The sequence below is a fragment of the Phascolarctos cinereus genome, unplaced genomic scaffold, assembly GCF_003287225.1.
Source record: "Phascolarctos cinereus isolate Bilbo 61053 unplaced genomic scaffold, phaCin_HiC Scaffold_4;HRSCAF=312, whole genome shotgun sequence".
In the NCBI taxonomy this organism is placed as follows: Eukaryota; Metazoa; Chordata; class Mammalia; order Diprotodontia; family Phascolarctidae; genus Phascolarctos; species Phascolarctos cinereus.
In genome coordinates, this window is record NW_027555847.1 from 302,123,074 (window position 1) to 302,139,853 (window position 16,780).

General features: G+C 37.8%; 1 long non-coding RNA gene across 4 annotated transcripts in view; it reads right to left on the minus strand.

The window, feature by feature from the left end:
• Window positions 1-2,258: 2,258 nt before the first annotated feature.
• LOC110222866 (uncharacterized) overlaps window positions 2,259-16,780 on the minus strand; it is an 80,677-nt gene continuing 66,155 nt past the window's right edge. For all 4 annotated transcript variants that reach the window (XR_013486115.1, XR_013486118.1, XR_013486117.1 and 1 more), the window contains 2 exons: window positions 12,547-12,755; window positions 2,259-2,548 (listed from right to left, as the gene is read on the minus strand). This is a non-coding gene — a long non-coding RNA (uncharacterized LOC110222866). The remainder of the gene's footprint in view (window positions 2,549-12,546; window positions 12,756-16,780) is intronic.

Below are 16,780 nucleotides of genomic sequence, written 5' to 3' on the forward strand. Positions count from 1 at the left end.
GGACTTGGCAAAACAGGAAGGCAGGAAACCCAGAAGAGAATAGATGTGATAGAGGTACTATTGCCCTCCCTTTCCAAGCCTCACTAGTGTGTGTGTGTGTGTGTGTGTGTGTGTGTGTGTGTGTGTGTGTGTGTATGTATTCTGCAATCTTCACCCTCTATGCCTACCCTCCAAATCTGAAAGAGACAGAACTACCTTTCTGCTAATTCAGACTTACTTCATGTCACTGTACCGACTTGAGGCAACTCTTCTATTTTCTGCCTTCAAAATACAAGCCAACTGCAATTTTCAGCTCCCAATGAAATGCTGTAAATAGAAATTTGGAGAAGTTCCCAGATCATTTGGAGTCTTTTGAGCCCACTGCTCTTCTCTAGCATTACCATTCTGGACTTTACATCAAGATGGCGACGTTATGGAGTTAGTTCAGTCACACCCCATTTCCTGTGTAGCTGTTGCCCTCTAGAGACTCTAACAAGAAAAAGAGAGCACATAAAATGAGTCAGATGGCTAGCTGCCAGGATGCATTATATTGTTGGTTTTTCCTTCACAAACTTTCCAGTAGTATTTAATCTTCCAATTTTCAACTCATTTTTTAATTCTTTTATCTTGTCCTTATCATTTCTGCAAATGTTTGAGTGAAAGGGAAAAAAATGAAAACAGATAAGTCCAAATAGTTTTCCAAACTGCAAACACGTAAGTGCCGCTATCTGGAAAATTTTGAATAATCTGTATGTGGTTCTCTGAGTTCTGAAGAAAAGGGAACATCTTCAGATTCTGGCATACTTGCTTTAAAGTTTCTGAGCCTTTGTTGACATGGCGCTTGATTTGCAAGGTAGTTGGGTAGAGTTTTTGCTTCCAGATGTCATCTATGTGGAGTGTTAGCTTACACAGTTTCAGGATTTATGTTCTAAAGTAATTAAGAAGGTTCAAAAGAATTGGTTTATGAATTAGTAATATCGTAATGGATTTTTTTCTCCCGCTTGCCCCAAGACATCTGGGACACCGGATATCATGATAGAAAGGATATCAGCAGAGAGACTTTTGATTAGCGGTGGTCCAGGTTAAGTAACAAAACTGAGAAATAACTGACAGATGACCAAGTGTTCCATTGGTTTTCTTGAAATGTCAAGAAATCTGGAGGAAGGACCCATAGTATCCTGTGGAGGATTTACAGTGGTCATGAAGAAATGTCATACAGATTGAGAAACCATGGTTGAGTTGGGACTAATACTATTGGAAAATCCACATTAATGATATCAGAGAACCATTAAAGTATCTAAGTATTTGGGACATAGTTAAAATCTCATTCAATTGAAATAATATAACAAAATTTTTTTTCTGTACTAAGGCATGAGTTAAGTGACATGATCATCTGTTAAAAATATTTCTTATATGATAAGTAATCCAGTGCAACAAAGGTTTTCTCTTAGCAGGCTGCTAGGTGCTGCAGTGGTTAGAATGTTGGGCCTGGAGTCAGGAAGACCCTGAGTTTAAATCCAGCCTCAGAAACTTCCTAACTGTGCGATACTAAGCAAGACACTTAACCTCTATTTGCCTTGGTTTCCCCAACTATCAAATGGGGATAATAATAATAGCACCTATTTCCAAGGGTTGTTGTGAGGATAGCACAGTGCCTGAAATATAATAGGTATTTAACAAATGCCTTCCTTTCCATTGTGATAGGTGCCATCTATAATTTTGAAAAAAAGATTATTTGTTTATATATCATTTGCACTATATATATGTGTGGGATGGGATGTGAAAGGGAAGAGGGTTTGAAGGGATTAAAGGATGAAGAAAGAGCATCTTCACAACAAAGCATCAAGAACCCTTTAAATCTGCTCACCCCTTCTCAATTTTAAATTTCCTATCTCAAAATTCCTTATCCAGTTCATCGGAAACTGTACTCACAAATTAGCTCAAGTGCCTAGCACTGCAACAAGGAGAAGAGTGAAGATCATGGTGCTCACACAACACTCTTTTTTTTTCCTCCTAACTCACTTCAGCTGTAAAGCCCTTGACTTCAGTTAAGAATTCACTACAGAGGGACCAGGAGTGACTTCTTTCCACAGGCTGAGAATGTGATTTCCAGCAATGTATTCATAATGATGTACATGGAGTCCCCAAACTGCCATTTTAAATAGCTTTTAACACTGGACTAAAGTTTTGACAATATCCTCTTTGTGTGTATGTATGTGTGCATGAATGAATAAATTAGTTTATTACTACCCTTAATCCCACTTAATCCCTTGCTCCTCCATTTCTCATACTCAAATCTTTCTCCTTGGAAAAAGCCTACATCATTTCTTTCTTGCAATTATCACACTAGTCCATATCAGGTTCTAACCTTTAATCTTTCACTCAGGGCTTTCTTTGAGAGGGTAAGTCAGCAGTGGAAAGAACACTAGCCATGGAACCAAAAAACTTGGTTTCTCATCCCACATCTTCCATGGCGTAGCTGTGTGCCTAGACCTTGATTTCCTCCTTGGTAAAGTTGAGGTATTTGACTAGGAGGTCTCCCATAGCTTCACAATCTTGTGCTTTTTTTCTAAAAAAAAAAAAAGAAAAAAAGAAAGAATGAAAAAGAAAAAGAAAAATCATTACATAGTACTTCAATTTCAGTCCCTAGTAGGCACAAGCATTCCCACTGCTTCTGGGATAATTTACATGCAAAAAAATTGGACTTGATTATTTTCATCTAATTCCCTAAATCTCACGGGGTCAGCTAAAGAGAAATACGAGGCATGTCTAGTCAACTAGATGTCCTTTCTTCAGAAGTTGGTTCCTCCATATTATGCCATGTGATTATTCCAGGGTTAGACTATTACTGAGATAATAGGTACAAATGAAATCATATTTGTAAAGTGCTTAGCACAGTTCCTGGAGATTAATAAGTGCTTGTTGCTCTCCCTCAACCCCTGCCACACACATACTTCTCACCCCTTCCTGGGGCAGGAGTAAGACTTTATAGATGTGATTGAACCATTGTGGTAATTTCTATTGCTAAGAGTGTTGGAGTAAGCATAGATTAGTAGCAGAATAAGCCTTTCAACTTGCCCATCTTCTCCTGCCCCCAAAACTGGACAGGGGGCAATCATTGCCAATTTGACTGCCTTTCCTGTCCAACCATTGGCCCACCATGGAGCTGCTAATTTCTTCTTCCCTGCTCAGAAAAATGGGGGATCAGTGCAAGTGATACTTTGCACTGCCTGACAAAGCTGCCCCCTGGACCAGAATAGTCTATGGCAAGAGTTACTGTATAAAACAGGTGCCTTTTCCTCTGGTTACAATTGTGCTTATTGTCTCCAAGTCAGACAAGAGCAGTACGCATTTCTAGTCCACAAATGAGAAGCTGTAGTTCCCAAGTGACTATATAAATTCCCAAATCACCCATCCTTATATAAAAAAAAAAAAGACTGCCTACTTTGTTCTAGCAGAGCTTTGTGTGTCTCCCTCAGTGGGAACATGTCAGAGTTTCTATTCAAAGTCCTATTTTTGAGGGATTTGTGGAATTCCTCTGTAAGAATTTATTTGGGGCTCTAACAGATTTAGATCTCCTCCATGTTTAGAATGATATGAATATGAAAGGCATTTACTATTATTTAAAATGTTGCTATTGCATCATTTATTTTAAAAGGCTTTCATTAGATAAAAATGTTAAGCACTGCTCTACACAAAATTTATTTACTTTTTATGTAGGAAAATTTATAGCAATTTTAACCCACCTTGAATTAAACTGTTATATATGTTAACTGTGTTTCATCTACATCTTATTTTTTGGGGGGCAATTATTCTTAAACTCTCACATATCCTCCCTCTTCCCCCCAGACTCAGACCTTCTCCTATTTAGAATTCTGTATTTCACAATCATAGGTAATAAAATTGTGTGAAGTATTCTGTGTCTTTTTCTTTCATAAAAAAACCAAACTAATAAGACTTCATTTTTTAAAGACAATATTAAGGTTTGACCAATCATAAACCAAAGACAGGGAATTCAAAGATATGATCTCATGTGCAAAGAGGTATGCTATTTTTCTTGCTATTGATGGACCACTAGGCCTTGGAACATACATTTAATTTCTTGGGTTCTTTTATTTTTTAATTATTTTTTAAAATTTGTTTTACAAGTGAGCATCATTTTCAATGTGCTTTCAACATTTCTTTGTGCAATTGATGAAGAATGCTATATATTTTTAGTGTTAATCAGCCTTTTCTGGTTTCCTTTATTTCATCTCAATCAAAATGCATGACTCAGACCACCATTGGCAATGAATCAGCAGTAACTTCCTGTTTCCCTGACCAGTTCTGAATAGCTGTGTACCAAGAAAAAGGGAGTGGCCCAAACTATCTCATACAGACCCATATCCTGAATTTCAATGGGAGTAATAAAACTCTCTTTCCTTTTCCTTTCATTTAAAATTTATTTCCTGAACATCATCATTTTTCATCATATTAGTAGCCATTGGAACCCTGGAGGATAGTCATTGCCATGGCAAACATATCATCTGAAGAGTAACTCACAGATCACAAAGATCATGGATCCCAGAATGTTACGGCTGGAAGGGACCTTAGAAACTACTTGATCCGTTCAATGTACAGGAGGGGAAACTGAGACCCAGAGTGGTCAAATGATTTTCCTGAGGTCATACAATTGTTGAATGAATCTTTCATACCTCAGGGAAGGGGAGGATCCAGGAAGTGGGAAAATCTTCAAGTGATGTTTAACCACTTCAATGAACTTGATGAAATTTTACTTGAATAGTGTATATGATTTATTAATTCCGTTCCATTTATTCAACAAACCATTTATTGAACTCCTACATTGTGTTGACCATTATATTAAGCCTCTGCAGAGCTTGTTTATTTGAGTGACAAGGCAGAAACAGAGAGCTAGTAAAATAGTACATGGTAAGTGCACTAACAAGTACATAAGAGCATTAGAGAGTTTCTTGCTACCCAAGTATATAGATGGAGCTGGGATTTCATCATTTTGGATATTCCCTTTAGCAACACAGTGGATAAGCTATCCATCCATCATCCCTTGCCCTCACCAGCCCATCTTCTCTTCATAGCTTACATTTTCCTTTTGACCCTGTTTTTATTAATGTTCATCATAGGTTATATGTTACAGGTTCTAGGTTCTAGTCTGTTCACATCTACCATGTATCTCTCCATTGCCTTACATGGGCTATTTATTTTCAACTCTTTTGAAACTGTCATGTTGCTTATCTTATAGCCATATAGCAACAATAGTAGAATGTTGGTATTAAAAGATTGTTATGTGATTTTGGGTGGAGTTTGCGGTCATTTAAGGAGTTTTAAGATTTCCTGTGGTTAAAAAAGAAGTGCTCTGTGAGGTCTAAGAAGATGACTAATATTGACCAAGGGGATCAGGGAAAGAGTAGTGGAAGGTGGCATTTCATCTGGGCTTTGAAGAAGGGGCAGAAGTGAAATAGGCAAAGAGGGGAAAGGGTGACATTCAGAGCCCAGAGATCAATTTATGAAAAGGCATTAATGTGTGAGAGCACATTGCATGATAAGAGGAGTGAGAAACTAGTACAGAGTTGTCTAATTTGGTTGAAGTGTAGAGTACATGGAAAGGAATAATAGGAAGTAAGGGATAAGGGAAAGATAGCAGATCGTGGAGGATATTGAATCCTGAACCCTGAAGAGTTCCACATAGAGGAATGTGATGCGACTATTCACGAGGAAGATTAGTCTGATGGTGGTAGGAATAATGAATTGGAGAAGGGCAGAAAGTAGAGGCAAGAAGACTTTGATTTAGTCATATTCCTAATAATTTTCCATGTCAATATTTTGAGTTTGTTTCCAAATGTTATTCTTGGATAGAGTTGGAAGGAATATAAACCTACTGAGAGAATATATTGTTTAGGGTTTTTTTGTGACATTGTGTCTCGTACAATACCAATAACCCATATTTCATTTGATCATAGATTTCAATCTAAAAGGGACCTTATGGGGTTACTAAGTCACCCCTGAACCCTCCCCCCTGCATTTTGATGAAAGAACTGCGGAAGAGAGAAATTAAATGACTTGTCTAGGGTCACTCAGCTAGGAAATATCTGAAAAAAAGGATTTGAATCCAAGTTCTCCTGACTACATGTTGTCTCTCACTTTATGCAGTGTCTCTCTTTAGCAGTTAAAGGCTTACTAAGTGTTTTTCTTTCAACACCCCTGGGAGGCAGTGAAAGTATAATTATCTGCATTTTATAGATGAAGAAATTAAGGCTCAGACAAGGTAAGTGATTTGGTCATGGTAACAAAGAAGTCACAGCCAGGACTTAAATTTAGTTCCCTTCTAGGGGTGGGTAACCTGGGGCCTTGAGGCCAAACTTCACAAAACAGTTTGGATTCACAGAACAGTTTGGATTCAGTCAAAGGACTGCCCTTGAGGACCTAGAGGGCCACATATAGCCTCAAGGTCCCAGTTTCCCCACCCCTGATAACCTTAAGTCTTGTGATATAGCCATTGCATTATACTATAGTCAGGGGAGCACTTCGTGATTGTTAGCTACCATATTTTACTGCATAATCATCACAAATTTTATGCCAATTTTTTTTCAAAAAAGTGGAGTGCGACCATTATGTGAAGCTTTTAAAAGTTGTGCTGGTATTACTTCAAAATCATTTATTATTAAACTGTCTTTGTTGCAAGATTAGAATGCATGGAATATTTGTGAATATATGTTAAAATTGAATACTGACGATGTATGAGCACTGAGAATTCTAGGCTCTTGGCTTGCAATGCACGAGAGATAAATGTCTATCCATATACCACTGGTGAATTCATTGCTGCCCTGTTTACCTTTTAAGTGGCTTGACAAACAGAATTACAATACCATGTGATGATTACACAATGAAAGGTTATAAACCAATTTTTGGAATGAAAAAGCAAGGCACAGCAATTATGTGGTGGTGACAATTATGCAGTGAAATCTAGTATCTGGCTTTTACTTAAAGTTTGGCTTTTAGAACCAAAAGCTTGCCAAGAGACAGTACAATTCACTTCCAATAGCCCAGGTGAGTAATATTAAAATAGCTCAATATTTTGAGAATAGAGATTAAACGGACAATTTAAGCACATAGATTATCAAAAAAAAAAATGACTTTAGCCATCAACCCTTAGCTTCAATTTTAGCTTTCAATTTAAAACTCTTTAGATTTTACAGACCCTCAAAACTTTAAACAAAAAAATATAACAAGTAACAAAGTGGACTCATTTCAGTTTCATTGGCTTTTCTAATCATGGAAACCCTGAAAAGTTGGGCATAAGGGTTGGGGGCTGTATAGACCACAAGGTAGCTAGATGGTACAGGATAGATAGAGTATAGAACCTGGAGTTAGAAAGACTCATCTTCATGAGTTCTAATCTGGCCTCAGGTATTTACTAGCTGTGTGACACTGGGCAAGTCACTTAAGCCTGTTTGCTTCAGTTCTTCATCTGTAAAATGAGTGAAAGAAGGAAATGGCAAACCACTCCAGTGTCTTTGCCAAGAAAACCTCAAATGGGGTCAAAAGAGTCGGACATGACTGAATAACAACAATAAACCACAAACAATAATAAACCCAGCAAAAATGCAAGAAAAAGATCTTGTAATCCCCCCCACCAATAAGCTATCAGACCTCAGTTGAAAGCTCTATATAATTCTTCAGGTTTTGAATAATTCACTTTTATTTTCCTGCTAGGATAGGACCTAGGATTCTAAAGGGTAGAACCATTAAGGGTTCTAAAATTTAGGCCTTTAGCTCTTTAATGTCAGGAACTGGGTGACAGCTGGGTAGTGATTGCTTCTTGACACAGGTAGGCAAAAATAGCCCTAATACAAAAAATTTAGCTTAATTCCTGGCCCCACTGTAGCACCTTAGCTATTATCTGCCCAGGACAGTTGGAATTCCAAAGGCCTTCATGAGCACCCTATGACAGTTCCTAAAAACGGTGTATATCTGTGAGCCTTGAATAATCATTTCTCCAATGTTTGGCAAGAAAATGGATGCAATGTGCCTTTCCACATGGATACGGGAAGGAAATATTCCATAATAAGATATGGTAGCTTTATAAGGAAGTTTTGTTTGACCTATCCATGGAAAACAGACAGAAAAGGTCAGATGATAAAGAAGGAAAAAAGGGGTTTTTTCCCCCCCTTGAAGCCATCATTTTTTTTTTGTTTTTGTTTTTTGGCTTTTTTTAGTTTGGCTAGGCAATGGGGTTAAGTGACTTGCCCAGGGTCACACAGCTAGTGAGTATCAAGTGTCTGAGGCTGAATTTGAACTCAGGTCCTCCTGACTCCAGGGTTGGTGCTCTCTCCACTGTGCCGCCTAGCTGCCCCCATCATTTTTCTTAATTAAAAGAAGTTTTTAAAATGTTGAACATTCACATAACACTTTTTAAAGCCTCTTTGCAGATGTTGAGACAAGAGAGTCTTCTAAGAAGTTGACATACTAGTATCAATGAGATACATTTTCTGTTTTTCCAAATATTTGAGTTATAAAGAAGTCTAGGATTATGCCTCTCAGGCTTAACAATGAGAGGAATCACATATGTTTACATATTATAAAGGAAAAAAATGCTGAAATTCCAAGGCAATATAATAATGGAAATTCATTTTATATAGCCACCAACATAGTTTTTGTGTGTAGGAAAAAGTTTTAAATATGATTTTTAATCTTTTTAAGATTCCTGAATTTATTAATATTTCCTTAAATCCCATCATATGAAAAAACCATAACCACGCAGAATAAAGGATATATTTCAATGAGTGTATATTTTGTCTTTTAGTTTAAATTACAATTCTTTGATGCTGTAATAAGCTAAACTCAGAATAATAATAATAGGTGGGACTTATATAACACCTTAAGTTTTGCAAAGCAGTTTACAAATATTGTCTCCCATTTTATACTCACAATAATCTTGGGGAGGCAGGTTCTGTTATTATCCTTATTTTGCAGATGAAGACAATTGAGGCAGATAGACATTCAATGACCTTCCCAGGTTCACACAGCTGGTAAATGTCTAAGGCTGATTTGAACTCAAGTCTTTCTGACTCCAGGTCCAGCACTCTACCCATTTTGCTGCCCCACAAGTGCTAGAGAAGGTTGAGGTGAAAGGGCATTCCAAAGGGAATAGATACAACTAAGAACAGAGTAGTGTGATGATGATTCACATTCACTCTAGAAGAGTGTAAATTAGCTTCTTCAAGTCACCAGGTGCCATTTAGAACAATAAGCAATGCTTGGCAGCTGTGTTACTAGAAAGAGGTTTTGTTGTTGTTATTGTTGTTGTCGTCGTCGTTGTCGCTGTTGTTTTTTAAAGATAAGTTTCTCTCTTGCCCAAGGTGGAAGTGCAGCGGCACTCGGGGTCCCACTCACACTATTGTATGTCATGGAAGCATTGATCTCCTGCTTCTAATCCTGACTGGTTCATCTATATTTAGGCAATTTGGTGATACCCTGATATGGGGGATTCATGATGGGGTTTTTTTCTTAATTTTAAAAAATTTTTTACCCAGTTACACATACAGACAATTTTTAACATTCACTAAAAATATTTTTTTGTTCTGAATTCTCTCTCTCCCTCTCTCACTTACCCCCTCCCCAAAAGTAAGCAATTTAATATAGGTTATATATGTTCAGTCATGCAAAACATATTACCACATTAGTTATGTTGGACTCATCCCGTTTAATACCAAATTTAGTGCATAAATCAGATTGGCTTAGCCCATTGTAGTTTGTAACTCCTGATTTCAGTTGATCCACTTGCCTTGGCCTTCCTGGGTACAGGGACTTTAGGAGTGTGTCACCATGCCCAATGTGAATAGAAAGAGTTAAGACAATCTATGAAGTTGTCTCACATCCAGTTTTATAATGAGAGAATGTGCCTCCATAAAAAAATGTTTATTTTAATGTGATAAACACTCACAAGATGTCTCCTTTTGCAAAAATACTAGCTTTGGTGATAGCATGTTTATGAAGTTTTCTTTCAAAACTTAAATATTTTATTTTACTTTTTCTGTTTCCTTTATTTTTACAAGTCAGAAATATGAAGTTCTAATTCTTTTTTCCCATTTTCTTCCAGAGCATTATTCATATTTTGTCTTATTCTCAGAATAACATCTCCTAAAATAAAACAGACAAAAGCATTTTGGTTTCGCAATTCCCAAACCTGCAGAGTCCTGGGAATTGTGGATGTGGTAATGGACCAGAAATTAAAATCTGCACTGGAAAAAAATGCTGAAAACATAGGAACCTAGGAAGATAAATTGATAATATATGTGAATTAGTTTGGGAATCTGCTGTAAAAGCTATCTTTAAACTATCTACCTTTCTGTTTGGTTAGGCAGTCCTACCAGGTAAGGAGTAGCTTTAAAGAGCTGGGCTTGCTCAAAATACATACATACTGCTGAAATGAAGATAAGTTGTCGTTTCCACTAGGGTTATCCCTTTCTTAGAGGTTTATATGTCAGTAAAAATGAAAGAAATCACCATCTACTTAATTGGTGGAAACTCTTGGCTTCGTAGTGCAAAATTCATTACTGTTCAGATGTTTAATAAGAAAATGTCCTCCCAGCACTCCAAATGGCTTCTGTGCCCATTGCATACAATTTTCTTTTCAAACCATTGATGTGAAATGATTCTATTGACACTAGCTCTTGAAGTAAAACCTTTGGTTTAAGGAAATCATGTCCAACGTTTATCTCAGTTGTCTGAATTTATAAATTTTTATTTATTCTTCATCTATTTTGTATGTGAGTAGAAAAACACAAAGTCAGATCAAACACATGCATAGAATAAAGCTATGGCGTTTAGACCACTTCACAGGGTGTAAGGGGGAGCAGGGGTTTTTGCTTTAATTTGCAATGAAAGTCTCTGATGTAGTTTCCCATCCATAGGCATAGCTGTGAATATGCTTAGTCACTTTTTCAGGGTGCCTAACAATTGTGTTTCTGCCTCAATTTTCTAAGTCTTTGATTTTGTCCGTGTAATTCCTGAATCTGTTTTCTCTCCTCTCCTCTGCTCTATTCTCTCTTCTCTTTTTTCACTATCTTTAGTGGTTGGGTTAACTTTGAGACCAATGGCAGTGACCTGCCTGCTTTGATTTGTGGGTATAGCAGCACCTCTTGGTCATTTGGGGCAAGTATAGGAGGAAAGGAGCTCAGCTGTTAAATTGCTTGAACTGGCCCAGTTTTTATCTCGAGTCAGGTTATGATTCCAATAGTGCCAAGATACCTTATATAGCCTTTCTGAGAGTAAGGGGGGGTCCTCTGTCATTTGAAGTCAATACAGATCACACATCTACCTATTGATCATATTAATCGGGGTCCATCATGTCCAGTGAAAATAGCTTCTGGGATGGAGCAAGGAACTAGGCCACTAGCAGCACCTCTTTGTGCCTCCCATATGGATGGGACATGATTCCAAAGGATTAGCTAACAATTATATGCTCTGAACTGATCAATTCAGTCAATTTACTGTGCAAAGTAAATTGATCCTTCAGAACAAAGGGCTTTGTCAGCAGGGAGCTACCTGAGAAAGCAGCATGCCTGTGTAAACAGTTCTGTCCTTGCCCCAGTGTGGAGTGGCCCTGCGCCATATGGTGCCACTATGAACTTATTAGCTGACGGATTAACTGATCTCAGCATTTGGGATCCCCAGTTTCCAGCTGTGAGAATGATTGATGGGCTAACTACTGCTCCAGTCTTGGAAGTTATTTCCTCCATTTAACAGAGTCAAGAAGACAGAAAATTGCCCCCTTTGTAAATGCTAATCTCACCACTCCTTCGAACACCCAACATAGCAATTTATTCAAGGCAAAGTCTTAAAATTGGTATAGTGCACATCAAATGCATACTAATTAGCAATTTCTTTTGAAGGCTCCATCACTTATTAAGGGTCTCCTTTTCCATATGTTCATCATGCCCCACTTCACCCTTTAATTACAAAACAGCACTTTCTACTAATTGTGAGAAGGTATATTGTGCCCAGAATCTCTATTAAATGCTATACCTTCTAAGGCCTAATTTAGGGTCATGTAGAAGGCACACAGATAAGTAGGCAAAAAAGCTCATAACTGTCATCAGCAATTTTAGGCATATATGGACGCTGTTCAGGAGGGACATCCCACCAAAGATGGCAAATATGGAGCTCTTATCAGTGGTCATGACTATAACATTTGGCAGGAAAATAGGGATATTGTTAGCAAATGGGATCTCTCCAATGTGGAAGGAACCTACATTAATAAAAAAAAAAAGGATGACTTAATGATATGATTTGTGATACACCATTTCATAACCTGTACATTAAGGGGCACTATGGTTTCAATGAAGCTAATACTTTGTCACTGATTTATACTCCTGGTATCTTAAACTGATATACTCTAGCTGTATTAAAGCAAAAAGAAATTTGCAAAAGACACCTGAGTAATAAATATTCCTTATCTTGTCAGTGTTGATGTTTCTTCTTAACCGAAGTTCAATGCTTTTATGCCTTTATGATACCTAGGTAACTCTAACCTTGATTCCAGTTATATACCTGTCATTTATGGGCTATCATCATCAACATCACTGCAGTACAGGAGGATGAAGACATGGTCAGCCTCTTTTCACGGTCCTTTATTGCTGCAGAATCTTATAGATAATTTAGTGATGGTTTTTTGCTAGATGTTCTTGGCAACAGGAGGAAAGACTGCTGAAGGTCCACTGGCCACGTCTGCTGCTCAATGTTACTTGAGCCAAAGGATTCTGGAAGAAAGAAGAGATTCCCAAAATTTGAAATTCAGAACTAATCCATTTGGGGGATTATTCTGTTCTTCCACTATGTGTCTCTAATGTGGAAGGAACTTCCATTGGTCAAGAGCAAACTTGGCTTCACCAGACAAACAGAAAATGAGAGCCTGTGAATATCAGGAGCAAGAGAGATAGTAATTTACCTACAATAATTCAGATGAAATCTGCCTCCAGTTAGAAGGAGGGGATAGATTGGTTCTTAAGATCCAACTCACCTGGGATTTTTAGGCAAGGGGACCACCATGTTGTTAGAGGAGATACACAGAAGGTGACTTGTATTTCATGCTACCTTTGCTCTGTGACAAATTACTGAAGATGCTTCCTATTAATAAGTCTGTTATTCTTTGGGGCACTGTCCTTCATCTTTCTGGCCTGCCCAATATTCCTTTTCAGAGACTGCACCTGTTGAACTGTTTCTCAGCACCTTTGATCTGCTTTCCTGTTGTCATTTCCAAGTTTTGGTCTCACATTTTTATAGTTAGTGCTTCTATGTATTCCCACAAAGTTTTATGATTTTCTATATTATTCTCACATTATATCCATCACATTTTCATTTAATCGGTTTTCATTATCAATGTCACAGATATATGTAGGGAAAAAATTCACATGCTTATCATTTTCCTAAAAAGAACATCCACAAATGGTCATTAATGGAAAGATAAGTACCTTAGGTACACTGTTATATGTAGGTAGCTGTGAATTATTCCAACTGCCATGGAAAATAATTTAGAATTAAACAAACAAAATGAATAAATCAATTAATACCTGATAAATAATCAATTAATACAATTAATATCAATCACTACTGGACATATACTCCAAAGGAGGGAAGAACAAAAAAAATGGTCCAACATACATTAAAATATTCATACCAGTATTATTTTTAGTAGACAAGATTAGAAACAAAATAGGTGGGTGCTCATGATCTTGGGAATGTCAAATTGTCAATCAATGGTAATTTGGTAATGGAATGGTATACAATGGCAAACAGCACATGATGGTAAATACAATGGTAAGGGGAAGTTATCATGAGTAAAGAAAAGATGAACATGTAGAATACAGAGAAATGTGGGAAGATTTGTATGAATTGATGCACCATGAAATAAGCAAAACCAGAAAACAAACAAACTATACAATGTCTAAGATGGTGGAAATTAAAAGAACACTGAAAGGAAGATGAACTGTGAGTAACTAGAGTAACCAATCTTGGCCCCAGAGAACAGATAAAAGATACTTCTCTCTTTTCAGCAGAGGAGCCCCTGGTGGCAGAATGCCTCATACATTCTCAGAGGTGGTCATTGTATCAATTGTTCTGCTAAATCATTTTTCTTTGTTACAAGGGAGTGAGTATTCAGTTCCTAGGGAATACATAGGTTATCAAGGAATGACTGTGATACAAAAAACAAAGGCATTCATCAAACTTTTCTTAGTCATCATAACTAAAAGGACCATAGGAATTAGAGATGGGGAAGACTTAAAGATCTTGTCCAACTTCATATCTTTATGGATGGAGAAACCAAGATTCATAGAGATTAGGTGACTTTCTTTAGATCACACAGGTGGTTGAGAGCAGAGATGAGATTCCAATCTTGATTCCCTGACTGCAAATCTAGGGACCTATCCACTAAATTGGGTGACACCATAGTGCACAGAGCTCTGGGCCTGAAATCAGAATCATCTTCCTGAGTTTAAGTCTGTCCTCAGACACTTACTAGCTGAGTGACCCTGTCATTTGACCCTGTTTACCTCAGTTTCTCATCTGTAAAATGAGCTAGAGAAGAAAATGGCAAACCACTCCAGTATTTTTGCCAAGAAACCCCCAAAAGGGGTCATGAAATTACTGAACAACATCTACTAAACCACATTATTGTCCACCTAAGAGAAGACTGAATGGGAACATGGTAACTTTCTTCCAGTATTTGAAGGGCTGTCATTTGGAAGAGGGATTAGAATTATTGTCTTTGGCTTCAGAAGGTAGAGCCAAGAGCAATGGTTGAAATGACAAAGAAGCAATTATGAGCCTGATATCCAGGGAAAATACTACCCCAAATCAGAGCTGTTCTAATGTGTCAAGGAGGACCCTAAGAGCTAGTATGGTGACTTTTCCTTCTGTGAAGGTATCCAAGTAGAGGCTAGACAATCTAAGTGCTCTGTAGCTACTCATATAATGTTGAGAGATCCAGAGAAGGGGGAATTTATTGGCGGATGTGAACAAATGTTGGGCAGGTTGAGAAGGTAGATGAGCTAGATATGTTCCTCTGGATGGAATGCCCACATTTATGAACTAGTATAATCTGAATAGCTAGCATTTATATAGCACTTTAGGGTCTGCAAAATGCTTGTTGATTATCTCATTTATCTCATTTGATCCTCATAAGAATCCTGTAAGGTAGGTGTTACTATTGTTTTATTTTACAGATGAGGAAATTGAGGCTGAAAAGGTTAAATGCTTTGCCCAATGTCACATAGCTAAAAAGTGTCTAAGATAGGAATTGAACTCAGTTCTTCCTGACTCCTGATCTGGCCCTCTTACCCACTGTGACACCTAGCCTCCATTTGCAGATCCTTTGATGTATTGAACCTGACTGGAGAGGGGAAGGAAGCAAGGTGACCCATTGGGAAATTATTATAATATTCCTGGGGAGAATGGAGAAGAGCCTAGATTAAAGGATACGGGTGACACAGCTGTGATTCATACTAGCTTTAAAAAAAAAAAAAGACATGCTGAACCTTACAAACACTCCCTTCAACCACTATTAGAAAAATGTGGGCGGCTGCCCTCCTCCTCCCCTTCCCCTCAGCTTTCACTTCACAGAAGCCTTGGATATACAAGGAAATGCTACCTCTATATGGCAGAGAGACAGGGTCTGACTCAGGAAATAAAAGCAACTTGGGCTTTTGTATGTAATTGTTTGCCTTCTATGTATCAATTTAGGGGGAAATTCAGAGAGAAGCCTTTCTCTAAGATCAGGATTGTGGAGCAAGCTCCAGCATTTGACAGGTTTCATAGGCAGACCACTTAGAGGTATTATATTAGCTGCAGGAATGGCCTGGACCTAAAACATTCATAGTCTGGAACAGCATAGGTAAAGGAGGCAGCAGTACCCAAATCTGGACTCTGAAGAGTGGCACCTGGGCATACTGTTCCCTCATGGAGACAGTCATTAATTGTAGAAATCCATGAACAGGAAACTGATCAATGCCAATACCATTTTGCAGCAGTACAGTAAAGTACTGTATGAGAGAGAATGAAAGCTGGGAGAGGCCTCCAATGCATCAAGCGTTAGGAGGGACCAATGAGAGGATCCTGGGATCACTTCCTTGCATTTAACTTTATCTCCTAGGTTGGAGCTATTACCCAAGGGAAAAATGGGTTAAAAAATACCATTAATACCTTAAGTTTAAAAAAATACCATTAATCTTGCCTGTATAGGGTTGTAGAGACTACTAATGCATAGGCCAGGGATATGTGGAAACCAGTGGAACCCACCAGAGCTCATATATACATACATACACACACACACACACATATACATATATGTAAGTATGTATATGTGTATGTATGTATGTATGTATGTATGTATGTATGTATGTATGTATGTGTATGTATACCTTTCAACTCAGCTGGGTGACTGAAGTCTTCCTTTTATCCCTTAAGACATGTCCATGCTAGAGTTCTGTTCAAAGTTGCTCCTGATTCTTTCCTCTGGGGCTAAACAGAACAATTTCAATCCTTCTTCCACACTACAGGCCTTCAGCTATTTGAATATAATTATCTATTTGGTCTTCTCCAGGTTGAACATTTCCAGTCCCTTTAACTGACCCTCATATGCAACAGATTTAAAGCCCTTTGGACAATCTCTGGCTTACCAATATCCTTAAACAAAGGTGCTGAGACCTGAACATAATACTCCAGCTGAAGTCTGAGGAGCTCAAGAGTACAATGGGATCATCACCTCCTAATTCCCAGAGACTATGTC